Raw genomic sequence first — 23,083 nt, forward strand, 5'->3', positions numbered from 1 at the left:
TCACCTCATAACGGTGAGTACACACAGCCAAGTCACCTCATACAGGTGAGCACACACAGCCCAGTAACCTCATACAGGTGAATACACAAAGCCCAGTCATATCATACAAGTGAGCACACAGACCAGTCACCTCATACAGTTGAGCACACACAACCCAGTCACCTCATACAGGTGAGGACACACAGCCCAGTCACCTCATACAGGTGAATACACACAGCCCAGTCACCTCATACAGGTGAGCACACACAGCCCAGTCACCTCATACAGGTTTGCACACACAGCCCAGCCACCTCATACAGGTGAGGACACGCAACCCAGTCACCTCATACAGGTGAGTTCACACAGCCCAGTCACCTCATACAGGTGAGCAGAAAACCGAGTCACCTCATACAGGTGAATACACAGAGCCCAGTCACCTCATACAGGTGAGCACACACAGCCCAGTCACCTCATACAGGTGAGCACACGCAACCCAATCACCTCATACAGGTGAGCACACACAACCCAGTCACCTCATACAGGTGAGTACACACAGCCCAGTCACCTCATACAGGTGAGTACACACAGCCCAGTCACCTCATACAGGTGAGCACAAACAGACCAGTCACCTCATACACGTGAGCACACACAGACCAGTCACCTCATACAGGTGAGCACACACAACCCAGTCACCTCATACAGGTGAGTACACACAGCCCAGTCACCTCATACAGGTGAGCACACAGGACCCAGTTACGTTATACAGGTGAGGACACACAGCCCAGTAACCTCATACAGGTGAATACACACAGCCCAGTCACCTCATACAGGTGAGCACACACAGCCCAGTCACCTCATACAGTTGAGTACACACAGACCAGTCACCCCATACAGGTGACCACACACAGACCAGTCACCTCATACAGGTGAGCACACACAACCCAGTCACCTCATACAGGTGAGAATACACAACCCAGTCACCTCATACAGTTGAGCACACACAGCCCAATCACCTCATACAGGTGAGCACACACAACCCATTCACCTCATACAGGGGAATACACAAAGCCCAGTCACCTCACACAGGTGAGCACACACAGCCCCGTCACCTCATGCAGGTGCAGGTGAGCACACAGAACCCAGTCACCTCATACATGTGATCACACACAACCCAGTCACCTCATACAGGTGAGCACACTCAGCCCAGTCACCTCATACAGGTGAGCACACACAATCCAGTCATCTCATAAAAGTCAATACACACAGCCCAGGTGAGCACAAACAGCCCACTCACCTCATACAGGTGAGCACACACAGCCCATTCACCTCATACAGGTGAGCACACACAGCCCATTCACCTCATACAGGTGAGCACACACAGCCCAGTCACCTCATTCAGGTGAGCACACACAGCCCAGTCACCTCATTCAGGTGAGCACACACTGCCCAGTCACCTCATTCAGACGAGCACACACAGCCCAGTCACCTCACACAGGTGAGCACACAAAGCCCAGTCACCTCATACAGGTGATCACACACAGCCCAGTCACCTCATACAGGTGAATACACACAGTCCAGTAACCTCTTACAGGTGAGCACACACAACCCGTCATCTCATACAGGTGAGTACACACAGCCCAGTCTCCTCATTTAGGTGAGAACACACAGCCCAGTCACCTAATACAGGTGAATACACCCAGCCCAGTCACATCATACAGGTGAGTACACAGCCCAGTCACCTCATACAGGTGAGCACACACAGCACAGTCACCTCATACAGCTGAGCACACACAGCCCAGTCACCTCATACAGGTGAATACACAAAGCCCAGTCACCTCATACAGGTGAGCACACACAGACCAGTCACCTCATACAGGTGAGCACACACAACCAAGTCACCTCATACAGGTGAGCACACACAACCCAGTCACCTCATTCAGGTGAGCACACACAGTCGCATCACCTCATACAGGTGAGCACACAGCCCAGTCACCTCATGCAGGTGAGCACAAACAGCCCTGTCACCTCACACAGGTGAGCACACAAAACCCAGTCACCTCATACAGGTGAGCACACACAGCCCAGTCACCTCATACAGGTGAGCACACACAACCCATTCACCTCATACAGGTGAATACACAAAGCCCAGTCACCTCATACAGGTGAGCACACACAGCCCAGTCACCTCATACAGGTGAGCTCACACAACCCAGTCACCTCATACAGGTGAGCACACACAATCCAGTCACCTCATACAGGTGAGCACACACAGCCCAGTCACCTCATACAGGTGAGCACACACAATCCAGTCACCTCATAAAAGTCAATACACACATCCCAGGTGAGCACACACAGCCCAGTCGCCTCATACAGGTGAGCACACACAGTCCAGTCACCTCATACAGGTGAGCACACACTGCCCAGTCCCCTCATTCAGATAAGCACACACAGCCCAGTCACCTCACACAGGTGAGCACACAAAGGCCAGTCACCTCATACAGGTGAACACACACAGCCCAGTCACCTCATAGAGGTGAGAACACACAGCACAGTCACCTCATACAGATCAGCACACACAGCCCAGTCACCTCATACAGGTGAGCACACACAGCCCAGTCATCTCATACAGGTGAACACACACAGTCCAGTCACCTCATACAGGAGATAACACACAGAACAGTCACCTCATAAAGGTGATCACACACAGCCTAATCACCTCATACAGGTCAGCACACACAGCCCTGTCACCTCATACAGGTGAGCACACACAGCCTAGTCATCTCATACAGGTGAATACACACAGCCCAGTCTCCTCATACAGGTGAGAACACACAGCCCAGTCACCTCATACAGGTGAGCACACAGCCCAGTCTCCTCATACAGGTGAACACACACAGCCCTGTCATCTCATACAGGTGAGCACACACAGCCCAGTCATCTCATACAGGTGAATACACACAGCCCAGTTTCCTCATACAGGTGAGCACACACAGCCCAGTCACCTCATAGAGGTGAGCACACACAGCCCAGTCACCTCATACAGGTTTGCACACACAGCCCAGTCACCTCATACAGGTGAGGACACACAACCCAGTCACCTCATACAGATGAGTTCACACAGCCAAGTCACCACATACAGGTGAGCAGAAAACCCAGTCACCACATACAGGTGAATACACACAGCCCAGTCACCTCATACAGGTGAGCACACACAGCCCAGTCACCTCATACAGGTGAGCACACACAGCCCAGTCACCTCATACAGGTGAACACACAGCCCAGTCACCTCATACAGGTGAGCACACACAGCCCAGTCACCTCATACAGGTGAGCACACACAGCCCAGTCACCTCATACAGGTGAGCGCACACAGCCCAGTCATCTCATACAGGTGAGCATACTCAGCCCAGTCACCTCATACAGGTGAGCACACACAGCCCAGTCACCTCATACTGTTGAGCACACACAGCCCAGTCACCTCATACAGGTGAGCACACACAGCCCAGTCACCTCTTACAGGTGAGCACACACAGCCCAGTCACCTCATACAGGTGAGCACACTCAGCCCAGTCACCTCATACAGGTGAGCACACACAACCCAGTCACCTCATACAGGTGAGTACACACAGCCCAGTCTCCTCATTTAGGTGAGCACACACAGCCCAGTCACCTCATACAGGTGAATACACCCAGCCCAGTCACGTCATAAAGGTGAGTACACAGCCCAGTCACCTCATACAGGTGAGCACACACAGCACAGTCACCTCATATAGGTGAGCACACACAGCCCAGTCACCTCATACAGGTGAATACACACAGCCCAGTCACCTCATACATGTGAGCACACACAACCAAGTCACCTCATACAGGTGAGCACACACAACCCAGTCACCTCATTCAGGTGAGCACACACAGCCCAGTCACCTCATACAGGTGAGCACACACAACCCATTCACCTCATACAGGTGAGCACACACAGCACAGTCACCTCATACAGGTGAGCACACAGCCCAGTCACCTCATACAGGTGAATACACACAGCCCAGTCACCTCATACATGTGAGCACAAACAGACCAGTCACCTCATACAGGTGAGCACACACAACCAAGTCACCTCATACAGGTGAGCACACACAACCCAGTCACCTCATTCAGGTGAGCACACACAGCCCAGTCACCTCATACAGGTGAGCACACACAGCCCAGTCACCTCATACAGGTGAGCACTCAAAACCCAGTCACCTCATACAGATGAGCACACACAGCCCAGTCACCTCATACAGGTGAACACACACAGCCCAGTCACATCATACAGGTGAGTACACACAGCCAAGTCACCTCATACAGGTGAGCACACACAGCCCAGTAACCTCATACAGGTGAATACACAAAGCCCAGTCACATCATACAGGTGAGCACACAGACCAGTCACCTCATGCAGGTGATCACACACAGACCAGTCACCTCATACAGGTGAGCACACACAACACAGTTTCCTCATACAGGTGAGCACACACAACCCAGTCACCTCATACAGGTGAGCACACACAGCCCAGTCACCTCATACAGGTGAATTCACACAGCCCAGTCACCTCATACAGGTGAGCACACACAGCCCAGTCATCTCATACAGGTTTGCACCCACAGCCCAGTCACCTCATACAGGTGAGGACACACAGCCCAGTCACCTCATACAGTTGAGTTCACACATCCCAGTCACCTCATACAGGTGAGCAGAAAACCCAATCACCTCATACAGGTGAATATACACAGCCCAGTCACCTCATAGAGGTGAGCACACACAGCTCAGTCACCTCATACAGGTGAGCACACTTAGCCAGTCACCTCATACAGGTGAGCACACACAACCCAGTTATCTCATACCGTAGAGCACACACAGCCCAGTCACCTCATCCAGGTGAGCACACACAGCCCAGTCACCTCATACAGGTGAGCACACACAGCCCAGTAACCTCATCCAGGTGAATACACACAGCCGAGTCACCTCATACAGGTGAGCACACACAGACCAGTCACCTCATACAGGTGAGTACACACAGCCCAGTCACCTCATACAGGTGAGCACACACAGACCAGTCACCTCATACAGGTGAGCACACACAGACCAGTCACCTCATACAGGTGAGCACACACAACACAGTCACCTCATACAGGTGAGCACACACAGCCCAGTCACCTCATACAGGTGAGCACACACAGCCCAGTCACCTCATACATGTGAGGTTACACAACCCAGTCAACTCATACAGGTGAGTACACACAGCCCAGTCACCTCATGCAGGTGAGCACACAGGACCCAGTTATGTTATACAGGTGAGGACACACAGCCCAGTAACCTCATACAGGTGAATACACACAGCCCAGTCACCTCATACAGGTGAGCACACACAGCCCAGTCACCTCATACAGTTGAGAACACACAGACCAGTCACCTCATACAGGTGACCACACACAGACCAGTCACCTCATACAGGTGAACACACACAACCCAGACACCTCATACAGGTGAGCATACACAACCCAGTCACCTCATACAGGTGAGCACACACAACCCAATCACCTCATACAGGTGAGCACACACAACCCATTCACCTCATACAGGTGAATACACAAAGCCCAGTCACCTCATACAGGTGAGCACACACAGCCCAGTCACCTCATACAGGCGAGCACACTCAGCCCAGTAACCTCATACAGGTGAGCACACACAACCCAGTCACCTCATACAGGTGAGCACACACAGCCCAGTCACCTCATACAGGTGAGCACACAGAACCCAGTCACCTCATACAGGTGAGCACACACAACCCAGTCACCTCATACAGGTGAGCACACTCAGCCCAGTAACCTCATACAGGTGAGCAAACAAAATCCAGTCACCTCATAAAAGTCAATTCACACAGCCCAGTTGAGCACACACAGCCCAGTCACCTCATACAGGTGAGCACACACAGCCCATTCTCCTCATACAGGTGAGCACACACAGCCCAGTCACCTCACACAGGTGACCACACAAAGCCCAGTCACCTCATACAGGTGAACACACATAGCCCAGTCACCTCATACAGGTGAGCACACACAATCCAGTCACCTCATACAGGTGAGCACACACAGCCCAGTCACCTCATACAGGTGAGCACACACAATCCAGTCACCTCATAAAAGTCAATACACACATCCCAGGTGAGCACACACAGCCCAGTCACCTCATTCGGGTGAGCACACACTGCCCAGTCCCCTCATTCAGATGAGCACACACAGCCCAGTCACCTCACACAGGTGAGCACACAAAGGCCAGTCACCTCATACAGGTGAACACACACAGCCCAGTCACCTCATAGAGGTGAGAACACACAGCACAGTCACCTCATACAGATCAGCACACACAGCCCAGTCACCTCATACAGGTGAGCACACACAGCCCAGTCATCTCATACAGGTGAACACACACAGTCCAGTCACCTCATACAGGAGATAACACACAGAACAGTCACCTCATACAGGTGATCACACACAGCCTAATCACCTCATACAGGTCAGCACACACAGCCCTGTCACCTCATACAGGTGAGCACACACAGCCTAGTCATCTCATACAGGTGAATACACACAGCCCAGTCTCCTCATACAGGTGAGAACACACAGCCCAGTCACCTCATACAGGTGAGCACACAGCCCAGTCTCCTCATACAGGTGAACACACACAGCCCTGTCATCTCATACAGGTGAGCACACACAGCCCAGTCATCTCATACAGGTGAATACACACAGACCAGTCTCCTCATACAGGTGAGCACACACAGCCCAGTCACCTCATAGAGGTGAGCACACACAGCCCAGTCACCTCATACAGGTTTGCACACACAGCCCAGTCACCTCATACAGGTGAGGACACACAACCCAGTCACCTCATACAGGTGAGTTCACACAGCCCAGTCACCACATACAGGTGAGCAGAAAACCCAGTCACCACATACAGGTGAATACACACAGCCCAGTCACCTCATACAGGTGAGCACACACAGCCCAGTCACCTCATACAGGTGAGCACACACAGCCCAGTCACCTCATACAGGTGAGCACACACAGCCCAGTCACCTCATACAGGTGAACACACAGCCCAGTCACCTCATACAGGTGAGCACACACAGCCCAGTCATCTCATACAGGTGAGCATACTCAGCCCAGTCACCTCATACAGGTGAGCACACACAGCCCAGTCACCTCATACTGTTGAGCACACACAGCCCAGTCACCTCATACAGGTGAGCACACACAGCCCAGTCACCTCTTACAGGTGAGCACACACAGCCCAGTCACCTCATAAAGTTGAGCACACACTGTCCAGTCACTTCATACACGTGAGCACACACAGCCCAGTCACCTCATACAGGTGAGCACACACAGCCCAGTCACCTCATACAGGTGAGCACACACAGCCCAGTCACCTCATACAGGTGAGCACACACAACCCAGTCACCTCATACAGGTGAGTACACACAGCCCAGTCTCCTCATTTAGGTGAGCACACACAGCCCAGTCACCTCATACAGGTGAATACACCCAGCCCAGTCACGTCATAAAGGTGAGTACACAGCCCAGTCACCTCATACAGGTGAGCACACACAGCACAGTCACCTCATACAGGTGAGCACACACAGCCCAGTCACCTCATTCAGGTGAGCACACACAGCCCAGTCACCTCATACAGGTGAGCACACACAACCCATTCACCTCATACAGGTGAGCACACACAGCACAGTCACCTCATACAGGTGAGCACACACAGCCCAGTCACCTCATACAGGTGAATACACACAGCCCAGTCACCTCATACATGTGAGCACAAACAGACCAGTCACCTCATACAGGTGAGCACACACAACCAAGTCACCTCATACAGGTGAGCACACACAACCCAGTCACCTCATTCAGGTGAGCACACACAGCCCAGTCACCTCATACAGGTGAGCACACACAGCCCAGTCACCTCATACAGGTGAGCACTCAGAACCCAGTCACCTCATACAGATGAGCACACACAGCCCAGTCACCTCATACAGGTGAACACACACAGCCCAGTCACCTCATACAGGTGAGAACACACAGCCCAGTCACCTCATACAGGTGAGCACACACAACCCAGTCACCTCATAACGGTGAGTACACACAGCCAAGTCACCTCATACAGGTGAGCACACACAGCCCAGTAACCTCATACAGGTGAATACACAAAGCCCAGTCACATCATACAGGTGAGCACACAGACCAGTCACCTCATGCAGATGATCACACACAGACCAGTCACCTCATACAGGTGAGCACACAAAACACAGTTTCCTCATACAGGTGAGCACACACAACCCAGTCACCTCATACAGTTGAGTTCACACAGCCCAGTCACCTCACACAGGTGAGCAGAAAACCCAAACACCTCATACAGGTGAATATACACAGCCCAGTCACCTCATAGAGGTGAGCACACACAGCTCAGTCACCTCATACAGGTGAGCACACTTAGCCAGTCACCTCATACAGGTGAGCACACACAACCCAGTTATCTCATACCGTAGAGCACACACAGCCCAGTCACCTCATACAGGTGAGCACACACAGCCAAGTCACCTCATACAGGTGAGCACACACAACCCAGTCACCTCATACAGGTGAGTACACACAGCCCAGTCACCTCATACAGGTGAGAACACACAGCCCAGTAACCTCATCCAGGTGAATACACACAGCCCAGTCACCTCATACAGGTGAGCACACACAGACCAGTCACCTCATACAGGTGAGCACACACAGGCCAGTCACCTCATACAGGTGAGCACACACAACACAGTCACCTCATACAGGTGAGCACACACAGCCCAGTCACCTCATACAGGTGAGCACACACAACCCAATCACCTCATACAGGTGAGCACACACAACCCATTCACCTCATACAGGTGAGCACACTCAGCCCAGTAACCTCATAAAAGTCAATACACACAGCCCAGTTGAGCACACACAGCCCAGTCACCTCATACAGGTGAGCACACACAGCCCATTCTCCTCATACAGGTGAGCACACACAGCCCAGTCACCTCACACAGGTGACCACACAAAGCCCAGTCACCTCATACAGGTGAGCACACACAACCAAGTCACCTCATACAGGTGAATACACACAGTCCAGTAACCTCATACAGGTGAGCACACACAGACCAGTCACCTCATACAGGTGAGCACACACAACCAAGTCACCTCATACAGGTAAGCACACACAACCCAGTCACCTCATTCAGCTGAGCACACACAGCCGAGGCACCTCATACAGGTGAGCACACAGCCCAGTCACCTCATACAGGTGAGCACACACAGCTCAGTCACCTCATACAGGTGAACACACACAGCCCAGTCACCTCATACAGGTGAGCACACACAGCCCAGTCACCTCATACAGGTGAGCACAAACAACCCAGTTATCTCATACAGTAGAGCACACACAGCCCAGTCACCTAATACAGGTGAGCACACACAGCCCAGTCACCTCATACAGGTGAGTACACACAGCCCAGTCACCTCACACAGGTGAGCACACACAACCCAGTCACCTCATACAGGTGAGCTCACACAGCCAAGCCACCTCATACAGGTGAGCACACACAGCCCAGTCACCTCATACAGTTGAGCACACACAGCTCAATCACCTCATACAGGTGAGCACACACAGCCTAGTCACCTCATACAGGTGAATACACACAGCCCAGTCACCTCATACAGGTGAGCACACAGCCAGTCACCTCATACAGGTGAGCACACACAGCCAAGTCACCTCATGCAGGTGAATACACAGCCCAGTCACCTCATACAGGTGAACACACACAACCCAGTCACCTCATACAGGTGAGTACACACAGCCCAGTCACCTCAAACAGGTGAGCACACAGGACCCAGTTACCTTATATAGGTGAGGACACGCAGCCCAGTTTCCTCATACAGGTGAATACACACAGCCCAGTCACCTCATAGAGGTGAGCACACACAGCCCAGTCACCTCATACATGTGAGAACACACAACCCAGTCACCTCATACAGGTGAATACAAACAGCCCAGTCACGTCATACAGTTGAGCACACAAAACCCAGTCAGCTCATACAGGTGAGCACACACAACGCAGTTATCTCATACCGTAGAGCACACACAGCCCAGTCACCTCATACAGGTGAGCACACACAGCCCAGTCACCTCATACAGGTGAGCACACACAACCCAGTCACCTCATACAGGTGAGTACACACAGCCCAGTCACCTCATACAGGTGAGAACACACAGCCCAGTAACCTCATCCAGGTGAATACACACAGCCCAGTCACCTCATACAGGTGAGCACACACAGACCAGTCACCTCATACAGGTGAGCACACACAGACCAGTCACCTCATACAGGTGAGCACACACAACACAGTCACCTCATACAGGTGAGCACACACAGCCCAGTCACCTCATACAGGTGAGCACACACAGCCCAGTCACCTCATTCATGTGAGGACACACAACCCAGTCAACTCATACAGGTGAGTACACACAGCCCAGTCACCTCATGCAGGTGAGCACACAGGGCCCAGTTATGTTATACAGGTGAGGACACACAGCCCAGTAACCTCATACAGGTGAATACACACAGCCCAGTCACCTCATACAGGTGAGCACACACAGCCCAGTCACCTCATACAGTTGAGAACACACAGACCAGTCACCTCATACAGGTGACCACACACAGACCAGTCACCTCATACAGGTGAGCACACACAACCCAGACACCTCATACAGGTGAGCATACACAACCCATTCACCTCATACAGGTGAGCACACACAACCCATTCACCTCATACAGGTGAATACACAAAGCCCAGTCACCTCATACAGGTGAGCACACACAGCCCAGTCACCTCATACAGGTGAGCAACACTCAGCCCAGTAACCTCATACAGGTGAGCACACACAACCCAGTCACCTCATACAGGTGAGCACACACAGCCCAGTCACCTCATACAGGTGAGCACACAGAACCCAGTCACCTCATACAGGTGAGCACACACAACCCAGTCACCTCATACAGGTGAGCACACTCAGCCCAGTAACCTCATACAGGTGAGTAAACACAGCCCAGTCACCTCATACAGGTGAGCACACAGGACCCAGTTACCTTATATAGGTGAGGACACGCAGCCCAATTTCCTCATACAGGTGAATACACACAGCCCAGTCACCTCATAGAGGTGAGCACACACAGCCCAGTCACCTCATACAGGTGAGCACACACAGACCAGTCACCTCATACATGTGAGGACACACAACCCAGTCACCTCATACAGGTGAGTACACACAGCCCAGTCACCTCATACATGTGAGGACACACAACCCAGTCACCTCATACAGGTGAGTACACACAGCCCAGTCACCTCATACATGTGAGGACACACAACCCAGTCACCTCATACAGGTGAGTACACACAGCCCAGTCACCTCATACAGGTGAGCACACAGGACCCAGTTACCTTATATAGGTGAGGACACGCAGCCCAGTTTCCTCATACAGGTGAATACACACAGCCCAGTCACCTCATAGAGGTGAGCACACACAGCCCAGTCACCTCATACAGGTGAGCACACACAGACCAGTCACCTCATTCAAATGAGCACACAGAACCCAGTCACATCATACAGGTAAGCACACACAACCCAGTCACCTCATACAGGTGAGCACACACAGCCCAATCACCTCATACAGGTGAGCACACACAACCCATTCACCTCATACAGGTGAGCACACACAACCCAGTCACCTCATACAGGTGAGCACACACAACCCAGTCACCTCATACAGGTGAGCACACACAGCCCAGTCACCTCATACAGGTGAGCACACACAATCCAGTCACCTCATAAAAGTCAATACACACAGCCCAGGTGAGCACACACAGCCCAGTCACCTCATACAGATGAGCACAAACAGCCCATTCACCCCATACAGGTGAGCACACAGCCCAGTCACCTCATTCAGGTGAGCACACACTGCCCAGTCACCTCATTCAGATGAGCACACAAAGCCCAGTCACCTCATACAGGGGAACACACACAGCCCAGTCACCTCATAGAGGTGAGAACACACGGCACAGTCACCTCATACAGATCAGCACACACAGCCCAGTCACCTCATACAGGTGAGCACACACAGCCCAGTCATCTCATACAGGTGAACACACACAGTCCAGTCACCTCATACAGGTGATAACACACAGACCAGTCACCTCATACAGGTGAGCACACACAGCCCAGTCACCTCATACAGGTCAGCACACACAGCCCTGTCACCTCATACAGGTGAGCACACACAGCCTAGTCATCTCATACAGGTGAATACACACAGCCCAGTCTCCTCATACAGGGGAGAACACACAGCCCAGTCACCTCATACAGGCGAGCACACAGCCCAGTCTCCTCATACAGGTGAGCACACACAGCCCTGTCATCTCATACAGGTGAGCACACACAGCCCAGTCATCTCATACAGGTGAATACACACAGCCCAGTCTCCTCATACAGGTGAGCACACACAACCCCGTTTCCTCATACAGGTGAGCACACACAACCCAGTCAGCTCATACAGGTGAGCACACACAGCCTAGTCACCTCATACAGGTGAATACACACAGCCCAGTCACCTCATACAGTTGAGCACACACAACCCAGTTTCCTCATACAGATGAGCACACACAGCCCAGTCACCTCATACAGGTGAATACACACAGCCCAGTCACCTCATAGAGGTGAGCACACACAGCTCAGTCACCTCATACAGGTGAGCACACTCAGCCAGTAACCTCATACAGGTGAGCACACACAACCCAGTTATCTCATACCGTAGAGCACACACAGCCCAGTCACCTCATACAGGTGAACAAACACAACCCAGTCACCTCATACAGGTGAGCACACACAGCCCAGTCACCTCATACAGGTGAGCAAACACAGCCCAGTCACCTCATACAGGTGAGCACACACAACCCATTCACCTCATACAGGTGAGCTCTCACAGCCAAGCCACCTCATACAGTTGAGCACACACAGCCCAGTCACCTCATACAGGTGAGCACACACAACCCATTCACCTCATACAGGTGAATACACAAAGCCCATTCACCTCATACAGGTGAGCACACACAGCCCAGTCACCTCATACAGGTGAGCACACACAACCCAGTCACCTCATACAGGTGAGCACACACAACCCAGTCAACTCATACAGGTGAGCACACACAGCCCAGTCACCTCATACAGGTGAGCACACACAATCCAGTCACCTCATAAAAGTCAAAACACACAGCCCAGGTGAGCACACACAGCCCAGTCACCTCATACAGATGAGCACACAAAGCCCATTCACCCTATACAGGTGAGCACTCACAGCCCAGTCACCTCATTCAGGTGAGCACACACTGCCCAGTCACCTCATTCAGATGAGCACACACATCCCAGTCACCTCACACAGGTGAGCACACAAAGCCCAGTCACCTCATACAGGTGAACACACACAGCCCAGTCAACTCATAGAGGTGAGAACACACAGCACAGTCACCTCATACAGATCAGCACACACAGCCCAGTCACCTCATACAGGTGAGCACACACAGCCCAGTCACCTCATACAGGTGAGCACACACAGCCCAGTCATCTCATACAGGTGATAACACACAGCCCTGTCACCTCATACAGGTGAGCACACAGGCCAGTCTCCTCATACAGGTGAGCACACACAGCCCTGTCATTCCATACAGGTGAGCACACACAGCCCAGTCATCTCATACAGGAGAATACACACAGCCCAGTCTCCTCATACAGGTGAGCACACACAACCCAGTTTCCTCATACAGGTGAGCACACACAACCCAGTCACCTCATACAGGTGAGCACACACAGCCCAGTCACCTCATACAGGTGAATACACACAGCCCAGTCACCTCATAGAGGTGAGCACACACAGCCCAGTCACCTCATACAAGTTTGCACACACAGCCCAGTCACCTCATACAGGTGAGGACACACAACCCAGTCACCTCAAACAGGTGAGTTCACACAGCCCAGTCACCTCATACAGGTGAGCAGAAAACCCAGTCACCTCATACAGGTGAATACACACAGCCCAGTCACCTCATACAGGTGAATACACACAGCCCAGTCACCTCATACAGGTGAGCACACACAACCCAGTCACCTCATACAGGTGAGCACACACAGCCCAGTCACCTCATACAGGTGAGCACACACAATCCAGTCACCTCATAAAAGTCAAAACACACAGCCCAGGTGAGCACACACAGCCCAGTCACCTCATACAGATGAGCACACAAATCCCATTCACCCTATACAGGTGAGCACTCACAGCCCAGTCACCTCATTCAGGTGAGCACACACTGCCCAGTCACCTCATTCAGATGAGCACACACAGCCCAGTCACCTCACACAGGTGAGCACACAAAGCCCAGTCACCTCATACAGGTGAACACACACAGCCCAGTCACCTCATAGAGGTGAGAACACACAGCACAGTCACCTCATACAGATCAGCACGCACAGCCTAGTCACCTCATACAGGTGAACACACACAGCCCAGTCATCTCATACAGGTGAACAAACACAGTCCAGTCACCTCATACAGGTGATAACACACAGACCAGTCACCTCATACAGGTGAGCACACACAGCCCAGTCACCTCATACAGGTCAGCACACACAGCCCTGTCACCGCATACAGGTGGGCACACACAGCCTAGTCATCTCATGCAGGTGAATACACACAGCCCAGTCTCCTCATACAGGTGAGAACACACAGCCCAGTCACCTCATACAGGTGAGCACACAGGCCAGTCTCCTCATACAGGTGAGCACAAACAGCCCAGTCACCTCATACAGGTGAGCACACACAGCCCAGTCATCTCATACAGGTGAACAAACACAGTCCAGTCACCTCATACAGGTGATAACACACAGACCAGTCACCTCATACAGGTGAGCACACACAGCCCAGTCACCTCATACAGGTCAGCACACACAGCCCTGTCACCTCATACAGGTGGGCACACACAGCCTAGTCATCTCATACAGGTGAATACACACAGCCCAGTCTCCTCATACAGGTGAGAACACACAGCCCAGTCACCTCATACAGGTGAGCACACAGGCCAGTCTCCTCATACAGGTGAGTACACACAGCCCTGTCATCTCATACAGGTGAGCACACACAGCCCAGTCATCTCATACAGGAGAATACACACAGCCCAGTCTCCTCATACAGATGAGATCACACAACCCAGTTTCCTCATACAGGTGAGCACACACAACCCAGTCACCTCATACAGGTGAGCACACACAGCCCAGTCACCTCATACAGGTGAATACACACAGCCCAGTCACCTCATAGAGGTGAGCACACACAGCCCAGTCACCTCATACAAGTTTGCACACACAGCCCAGTCACCTCATACAGGTGAGGACACACAACCCAGTCACCTCAAACAGGTGAGTTCACACAGCCCAGTCACCTCATACAGGTGAGCAGAAAACCCAGTCACCTCATACAGGTGAATACACACAGCCCTGTCAGCTCATACAGGTGAGCACAAACAGCCCAGTCACCTCATATAGGTGAGCACACACAGCCCAGTCACCTCATACAGGTGAGCACACACAACCCAGTCATCTCATACAGGTGAGTACACACAGCAAAGTCACCTCATACAGGTGAGCACACACAGCCCAGTAACCTCATCCAGGTGAATACACACAGCCCAGTCACCTCATACAGGTGAGCACACACAGACCAGTCACCTCTTACAGGTGAGCACACACAACCCAGTCAACTCATACAGGTGAGCACACACAGCCCAGTCACCTCATACATGTGAGCACACACAGCCCAGTCACCTCATACAGGTGAGCACACACAGACCAGTCACCTCATACAGTTGAGTACACACAGACCAGTCACCTCATACAGGTGACCACACACAGACCAGTCACCTTATACACGTGAGCACACACAACCCAGTCACCTCATACAGGTGAGCATACCCAACCCAGTCACCTCATACAGGTGAGCACACACAGCCCAATCACCTCATACAGGTGAGCACACACAACCCATTCACCTCATACAGGTGAATACACAAAGCCCAGTCACCTCATACAGGTGAGCACACACAGCCCAGTCACCTCATACAGTTGAGCATACAGAACCCAGTCACCTCATACAGGTGAGCACACACAACCCAGTCACCTCATACAGGTGAGCACACTCAGCCCAGTCACCTCATACAGGTGAGCACACACAATCCAGTCACCTCATAAAAGTCAATCCACACAGCCCAGGTGAGCACAAACAGCCCAGTCACCTCATACAGGTGAGCATACACAGCCCATTCACCGCATACAGGTGAGAACACACAGCCCAGTCACCTCATTCAGATGAGCACACACAGCCCAGTCACCTCACACAGGTGAGCACACAAAGCCCAGTGACCTCATACAGGTGAACACACACAGCCCAGTCACCTCATAGAGGTGAGAACACACAGCACAGTCACCTCATACAGATCAGCACACACAGCCCAGTCACCTCATACAGGTGAGCACACACAGCCCAGTCACCTCATACAGGTGATAACACACAGCCCAGTCACCTCATACAGGTCAGCACACACAGCCCTGTCACCTCATACAGGTGGGCACACACAGCCTAGTCATCTCATACAGGTGAATACACACAGCCCAGTCTCCTCATACAGGTGAGAACACACAGCCCAGTCACCTCATACAGGTGAGCACACAGGCCAGTCTCCTCATACAGGTGAGTACACACAGCCCTGTCATCTCATACAGGTGAGCACACACAGCCCAGTCATCTCATACAGGAGAATACACACAGCCCAGTCTCCTCATACAGGTGAGATCACACAACCCAGTTTCCTCATACAGGTGAGCACACACAACCCAGTCACCTCATACAGGTGAGCACACACAGCCCAGTCACCTCATACAGGTGAATACACACAGCCCAGTCACCTCATAGAGGTGAGCACACACAGCCCAGTCACCTCATACAAGTTTGCACACACAGCCCAGTCACCTCATACAGGTGAGGACACACAACCCAGTCACCTCAAACAGGTGAGTTCACACAGCCCAGTCACCTCATACAGGTGAGCAGAAAACCCAGTCACCTCATACAGGTGAATACACACAGCCCAGTCACCTCATACAGGTGAGCACACACAGCCCAGTCACCTCATATAGGTGAGCACACACAGCCCAGTCACCTCATACAGGTGAGCACACACAGCCCAGTCACCTTATACAGGTGAACACACAGCCTAGTCACCTCATACAGGTGAGCACACACAGCCCAGTCCCCTCATACAGGTGAGCACACACAGCCCAGTCACCTCATACAGGTGAGCACACACAGCCCAGTCATCTCATACAAGTGAGCACACACAGCCCAGTCACCTCATACAGGTGAGCACACACAGCCCAGTCACCTCATACTGTTGAGCACACACAGCCCAGTCAACTCATACAGGTGAGCACACACAGCACAGTCACCTCTTACAGGTGAGCACACACAGCCCAGTCACCTCATACAGGTGAGCACACACAGCCCAGTCACCTCATACAGGTGAGCACACACAACCCAGTCACCTCATACAGGTGAGTACACACAGCCCAGTCTCCTCATTTATGTGAGCACACACAGCCCAGTCACCTCATACAGGTGAATACACCCAGCCCAGTCACCTCATACAGGTGAGTACACAGCCCGTCACCTCATACAGTTGAGCACACACAGCACAGTCACCTCATCCAGTTGAGCACACACAGCCCAGTCACCTCATCCAGGTGAATACACAAAGCCCAGTCACATCATCCAGGTGAGTACACAGACCAGTCACCTCATACAGGTGAGCACACACAGACCAGTCACCTCATACAGGTGAGCACACACAACCCAGTTTCCTCATACAGGTGAGCACACACAAGCCAGTCACCTCATACAGGTGAGCACACACAGCCCAGTCACCTCATACAGGTGAATACACACAGCCCAGTCACCTCATACAGGTGAGCACACACAGCCCAGTCACCTCATACAGGTTTGCACACACAGCCCAGTCACCTCATACAGGTGAGGACACACAACCCAGTCACTTCATACAGGTGAGGTCACACAGCCCAGTCACCTCATACAGGTGAGCAGAAAACCCAGTCATCTCATACAGGTGAATACACACAGCCCAGTCACCTCATACGGGTGAGCACACACACCCCAGTCACCTCATACAGGTGAGCTCACACAACCCAGTCACCTCATACAGGTGAGCACACACAGCCCAGTCAACTCAAAAGGTGAGCACACACAGCCCAGTCACCTCATACATGTGAGGACACACAAACCAGTCACCTCATACAGGTGAGCACACACAGCCCAGTCCCCTCATACAGGTGAGCACACACAGCCCAGTCAACTCATACAGGTGAGCACACACAGCCCAGTCATCTCATACAGGTGAGCACACACAGCCCAGTCACCACATACAGGTGAGCACACACAGCCCAGTCACCTCATACTGTTGAGCACACACAGCCCAGTCACCTCATACAGGTGAGCACACACAGCCCAGTCACCTCTTACAGGTGAGCACACACAGCCCAGTCACCTCATACAGGTGAGCACACACAGCCCAGTCACCTCATACAGGTGAGCACACACAACCCAGTCACCTCATACATGTGAGTACACACAGCCCAGTCTCCTCATTTATGTGAGCACACACAGCCCAGTCACCTCATACAGGTGAATACACCCAGCCCAGTCACCTCATACAGGTGAGTACACAGCCCAGTCACCTCATACAGGTGAGCACACACAGCACAGTCACCTCATACAGTTGAGCACACCCAGCCCAGTCACCTCATATAGGTGAATACACACAGCCCAGTCACCTCATACAGGTGAGCACAAGCAACCAAGTCACCTCATATAGGTGAGCACACACAACCCAGTCACCTCATTCAGGTGAGCACACACAGCCCAGTGACCTCATACAGGTGAGCACACAGCCCAGTCACCTCATACAGGTGAGCACTCAAAACTCAGTCATCTCATACAGGTGAGCACACACAGCCCAGTCACCTCATACAGGTGAGCACACACAACCCAGTCACCTCATACAGGTGAGCACACACAGCCCAGTCACCTCATACAGGTGAGCACACACAACCCAGTCACCTCATAACGGTGAGTACACACAGCAAAGTCACCTCATACAGGTGAGCACACACAGCCCAGTAACCTAATACAGGTGAATACACAAAGCCCAGTCACATCATACAGGTGAGTACACAGACCAGTCACCTCATACAGGTGAGCACACACAGACCAGTCACCTCATACAGGTGAGCACACACAACCCAGTTTCCTCATACAGGTGAACACACACAAGCCAGTCACCTCATACAGGTGAGCACACACAGCCCAGTCACCTCATACAGGTGAATACACACAGCCCAGTCACCTCATACAGGTGAGCACACACAGCCCAGTCACCTCATACAGGTTTGCACACACAGCCCAGTCACCTCATACAGGTGAGGACACACAACCCAGTCACCTCATACAGGTGAGCAGAAAACCCAGTCACCTCATACAGGTGAATACACACAGCCCTGTCAGCTCATACAGGTGAGCACAAACAGCCCAGTCACCTCATACAGGTGAGCACACACAGCCCAGTCACCTCATACAGGTGAGCACACACAACCCAGTCATCTCATACAGGTGAGTACACACAGCAAAGTCACCTCATACAGGTGAGCACACACAGCCCAGTAACCTCATCCAGGTGAATACACACAGCCCAGTCACCTCATACAGGTGAGCACACACAGACCAGTCACCTCTTACAGGTGAGCACACACAGCCCTGTCATCGCTCACAGGTGAGCACGCACAGCCCTGTCATCTCTTACAGGTGAATACACACAGCCCAGTCTCCTCATACAGGTAAGTACACACAGCTCAGTCACCTCATACAGGTGAGCACACACAGCCCAATCACCTCATACAGGTGAGCCCACACAGCCCAGTCACCTCATACAGGTGAACACACAGCCTAGTCACCTCATACAGATGAGCACACACAGCCCAGTCACCTCCTACAGGTGAGCACACACAGCCCAGTCACCTCATACAGGTGAGCAGATACAGCCCAGTCATCTCATACAGGTGAGCACACACAGCCCAGTCACCTAACACAGGTGAGCACACACAGCCTAGTCACCTCATACTGTTGAGCACACACAGCCCAGTCACCTCATACAGGTGAGCACACACAGCCCAGTCACCTCATAAAGGTGAGCACACAGTGTCCAGTCACCTCATACAGGTGAGCACACACAGCCCAGTCACCTCATACAGGTGAGCACACACAACCCAGTCACCTCATACAGGTGAGCACACACAGCCAAGTCACTTCATACAGGTGAGCACACACAGCCCAGTCACCTCATACAGGTGAGCACAGACAGCCCAATCACCTCATACAGGTGAGCACACACAGCCCAGTCATCTCATACAGGTGAGCACAGACAGCCCAGTCACCTCATACAGGTGCGCACACACAGCCCAGTCACCTCATACAGGTGAGCACACACAGCCCAGTCACCTCATACAGGTGAACACACAGCCTGTTCACCTCATACAGGTGAGCACACACAGCCACTCATCTCATACAGGTGAGCACACACAACCCAGTTATCTCATACAGTTAAGCACACAGCCCAGTCACAGAATACTGGTGAGCACACACAGCCCAGTCACCTCATACAGGTGAGCACACACAGCCCGGTCACCTCATACAGGTCACCACACACAGCCCAGTCTCCTCATATAGGTGAGCACACACAGCCCAGTCACCGAATACTGGTGAGCACACAGCCCAGTCACCTCATACAGGTGAGCACACACAGCCCAGTCACCTCATACAGGTGAGCACACACAGCCCAGTCACCTCATACAGGTGAGCACACACAGCCCAGTCACCTCATACAGGTGAGCACAGACAGCACAGTCACTGAATACAGGTGAGCACACAGCCAGTCACCTCATACAGGTGAGCACACACAGCCCAGTCACCTCATACAGGTGAACACACAGCCCAGTCACCTCATACAGGAGAGCACACACAGCACAGTCACCTCATACAGGTGAGCACATACAGCCCAGTCACCTCATACAGGTGAGCACATACAGCCCAGTCACCTCATACAGGTGAGTACACACAGCCCAGTCACCTCATACAGGTGAGCACACACAGACCAGTCACCTTATACAGGTGAGCACACACAGCCCAGTTATCTCATACAGTTGAGCATGTGTAGCCCAGTTACCACAGATAAGTATTGAACACCTGGCTACCATTTAATTCTGTGTGGTTTCTATGAAGTGGATGCAGGTCCTTTGCCCAGTGCTTATAATAGGATTGATGTGCAGATGACACCTGATATTACAGCATGGAGAGATTATATTTTGTAAGGTGTTCATATGATGGGATTTATTTTTCAGCTCACACCCTCAGTAACACATAAATCACAGTATAGATTACGTCTTGATATGTGGACCTCCGCCTCCAGTGACATCAGCTGGATCTGCAGGGGAGGAGTTTTCTTTAGGGTATTACACTGTACAGTCTATATCATAAGCAGAGCCTCCGCCTCCAGTGACATCAGCTGGTTCTGCAGGGGAGGAGTTTTCTTTAGGGTATTACACTGTACAGTCTACATCATAAGCAGAGCCTCCGCCTCCAGTGACATCAGCTGGTTCTGCAGGGGAGGAGTTTTCTTTAGGGTATTACACTGTACAGTCTACATCATAAGCAGAGCCTCCGCCTCCAGTGACATCAGGTGGATCTGCAGGGGAGGAGTTTTCTTTAGGGTATTACACTGTACAGTCTACATCATAAGCAGAGCCTCCACCTCCAGTGACATCAGCTGGTTCTGCAGGGGAGGAGTTTTCTTTAGGGTATTACACTGTACAGTCTACATCATAAGCAGAGCCTCCGCCTCCAGTGACATCAGCTGGTTCTGCAGGGTAGGAGTTTTCTTTAGGGTATTACACTGTACAGTCTACATCATAAGCAGAGCCTCCGCCTCTAGTGACATCAGCTGGTTCTGCAGGGGAGGAGTTTTCTTTAGGGTATTACACTGTACAGTCTACATCATAAGCAGAGCCTCCGCCTCCAGTGACATCAGCTGGATCTGCAGGGGAGGAGTTTTCTTTAGGGTATTACACTGTACAGTCTACATCATAAGCAGAGCCTCCGCCTCCAGTGACATCAGCTGGTTCTGCAGGGGAGGAGTTTTCTTTAGGGTATTACACTGTACGGTCTACATCATAAGCAGAGCCTCCGCCTCCAGTGACATCAGCTGGATCTGCAGGGGATTAGTTTTCTTTAGGGTATTACACTGTACAGTCTACATCATAAGCTGAGCCTCCGCCTCCAGTGACATCAGCTGGATCTGCAGGGGAGGAGTTTTCTTTAGGGTATTACACTGTACAGTCTACATCATAAGCAGAGCCTCCGCCTCCAGTGACATCAGCTGGATGTGCATGGGAGGAGTTTTCTTTAAGGTATTACACTGTACAGTCTACATCATAAGCAGAGCCTCTGCCTCCAGTGACATCAGCTGGATCTGCAGGGAAGGAGTTTTCTTTAAGGTATTACACTGAACAGTCTGCATCATAAGCAGTGCCTCCGCCTCCAGTGACATCAGCTGGATCTGCACGGGAGGAGTTTTCTTTAGAGTATTACACTGTACAGTCTACATCATAAGCAGAGCCTCCGCTTCCAGGGACATCAGCTGGATCTGCAGGGGAGGAGTTTTCTTTAGGGTATTACACTGTACAGTCTACATCATAAGCAGAGCCTCCGCCTCCAGTGACATCAGCTAGTTCTGCAGGGGAGGAGTTTTCTTTAGG

The sequence above is a fragment of the Phyllobates terribilis genome, unplaced genomic scaffold (assembly GCF_046119375.1).
Source record: "Phyllobates terribilis strain yellow unplaced genomic scaffold, ASM4611937v1 Scaffold_8__6_contigs__length_399053987, whole genome shotgun sequence".
NCBI classification, from domain to species: Eukaryota; Metazoa; Chordata; class Amphibia; order Anura; family Dendrobatidae; genus Phyllobates; species Phyllobates terribilis.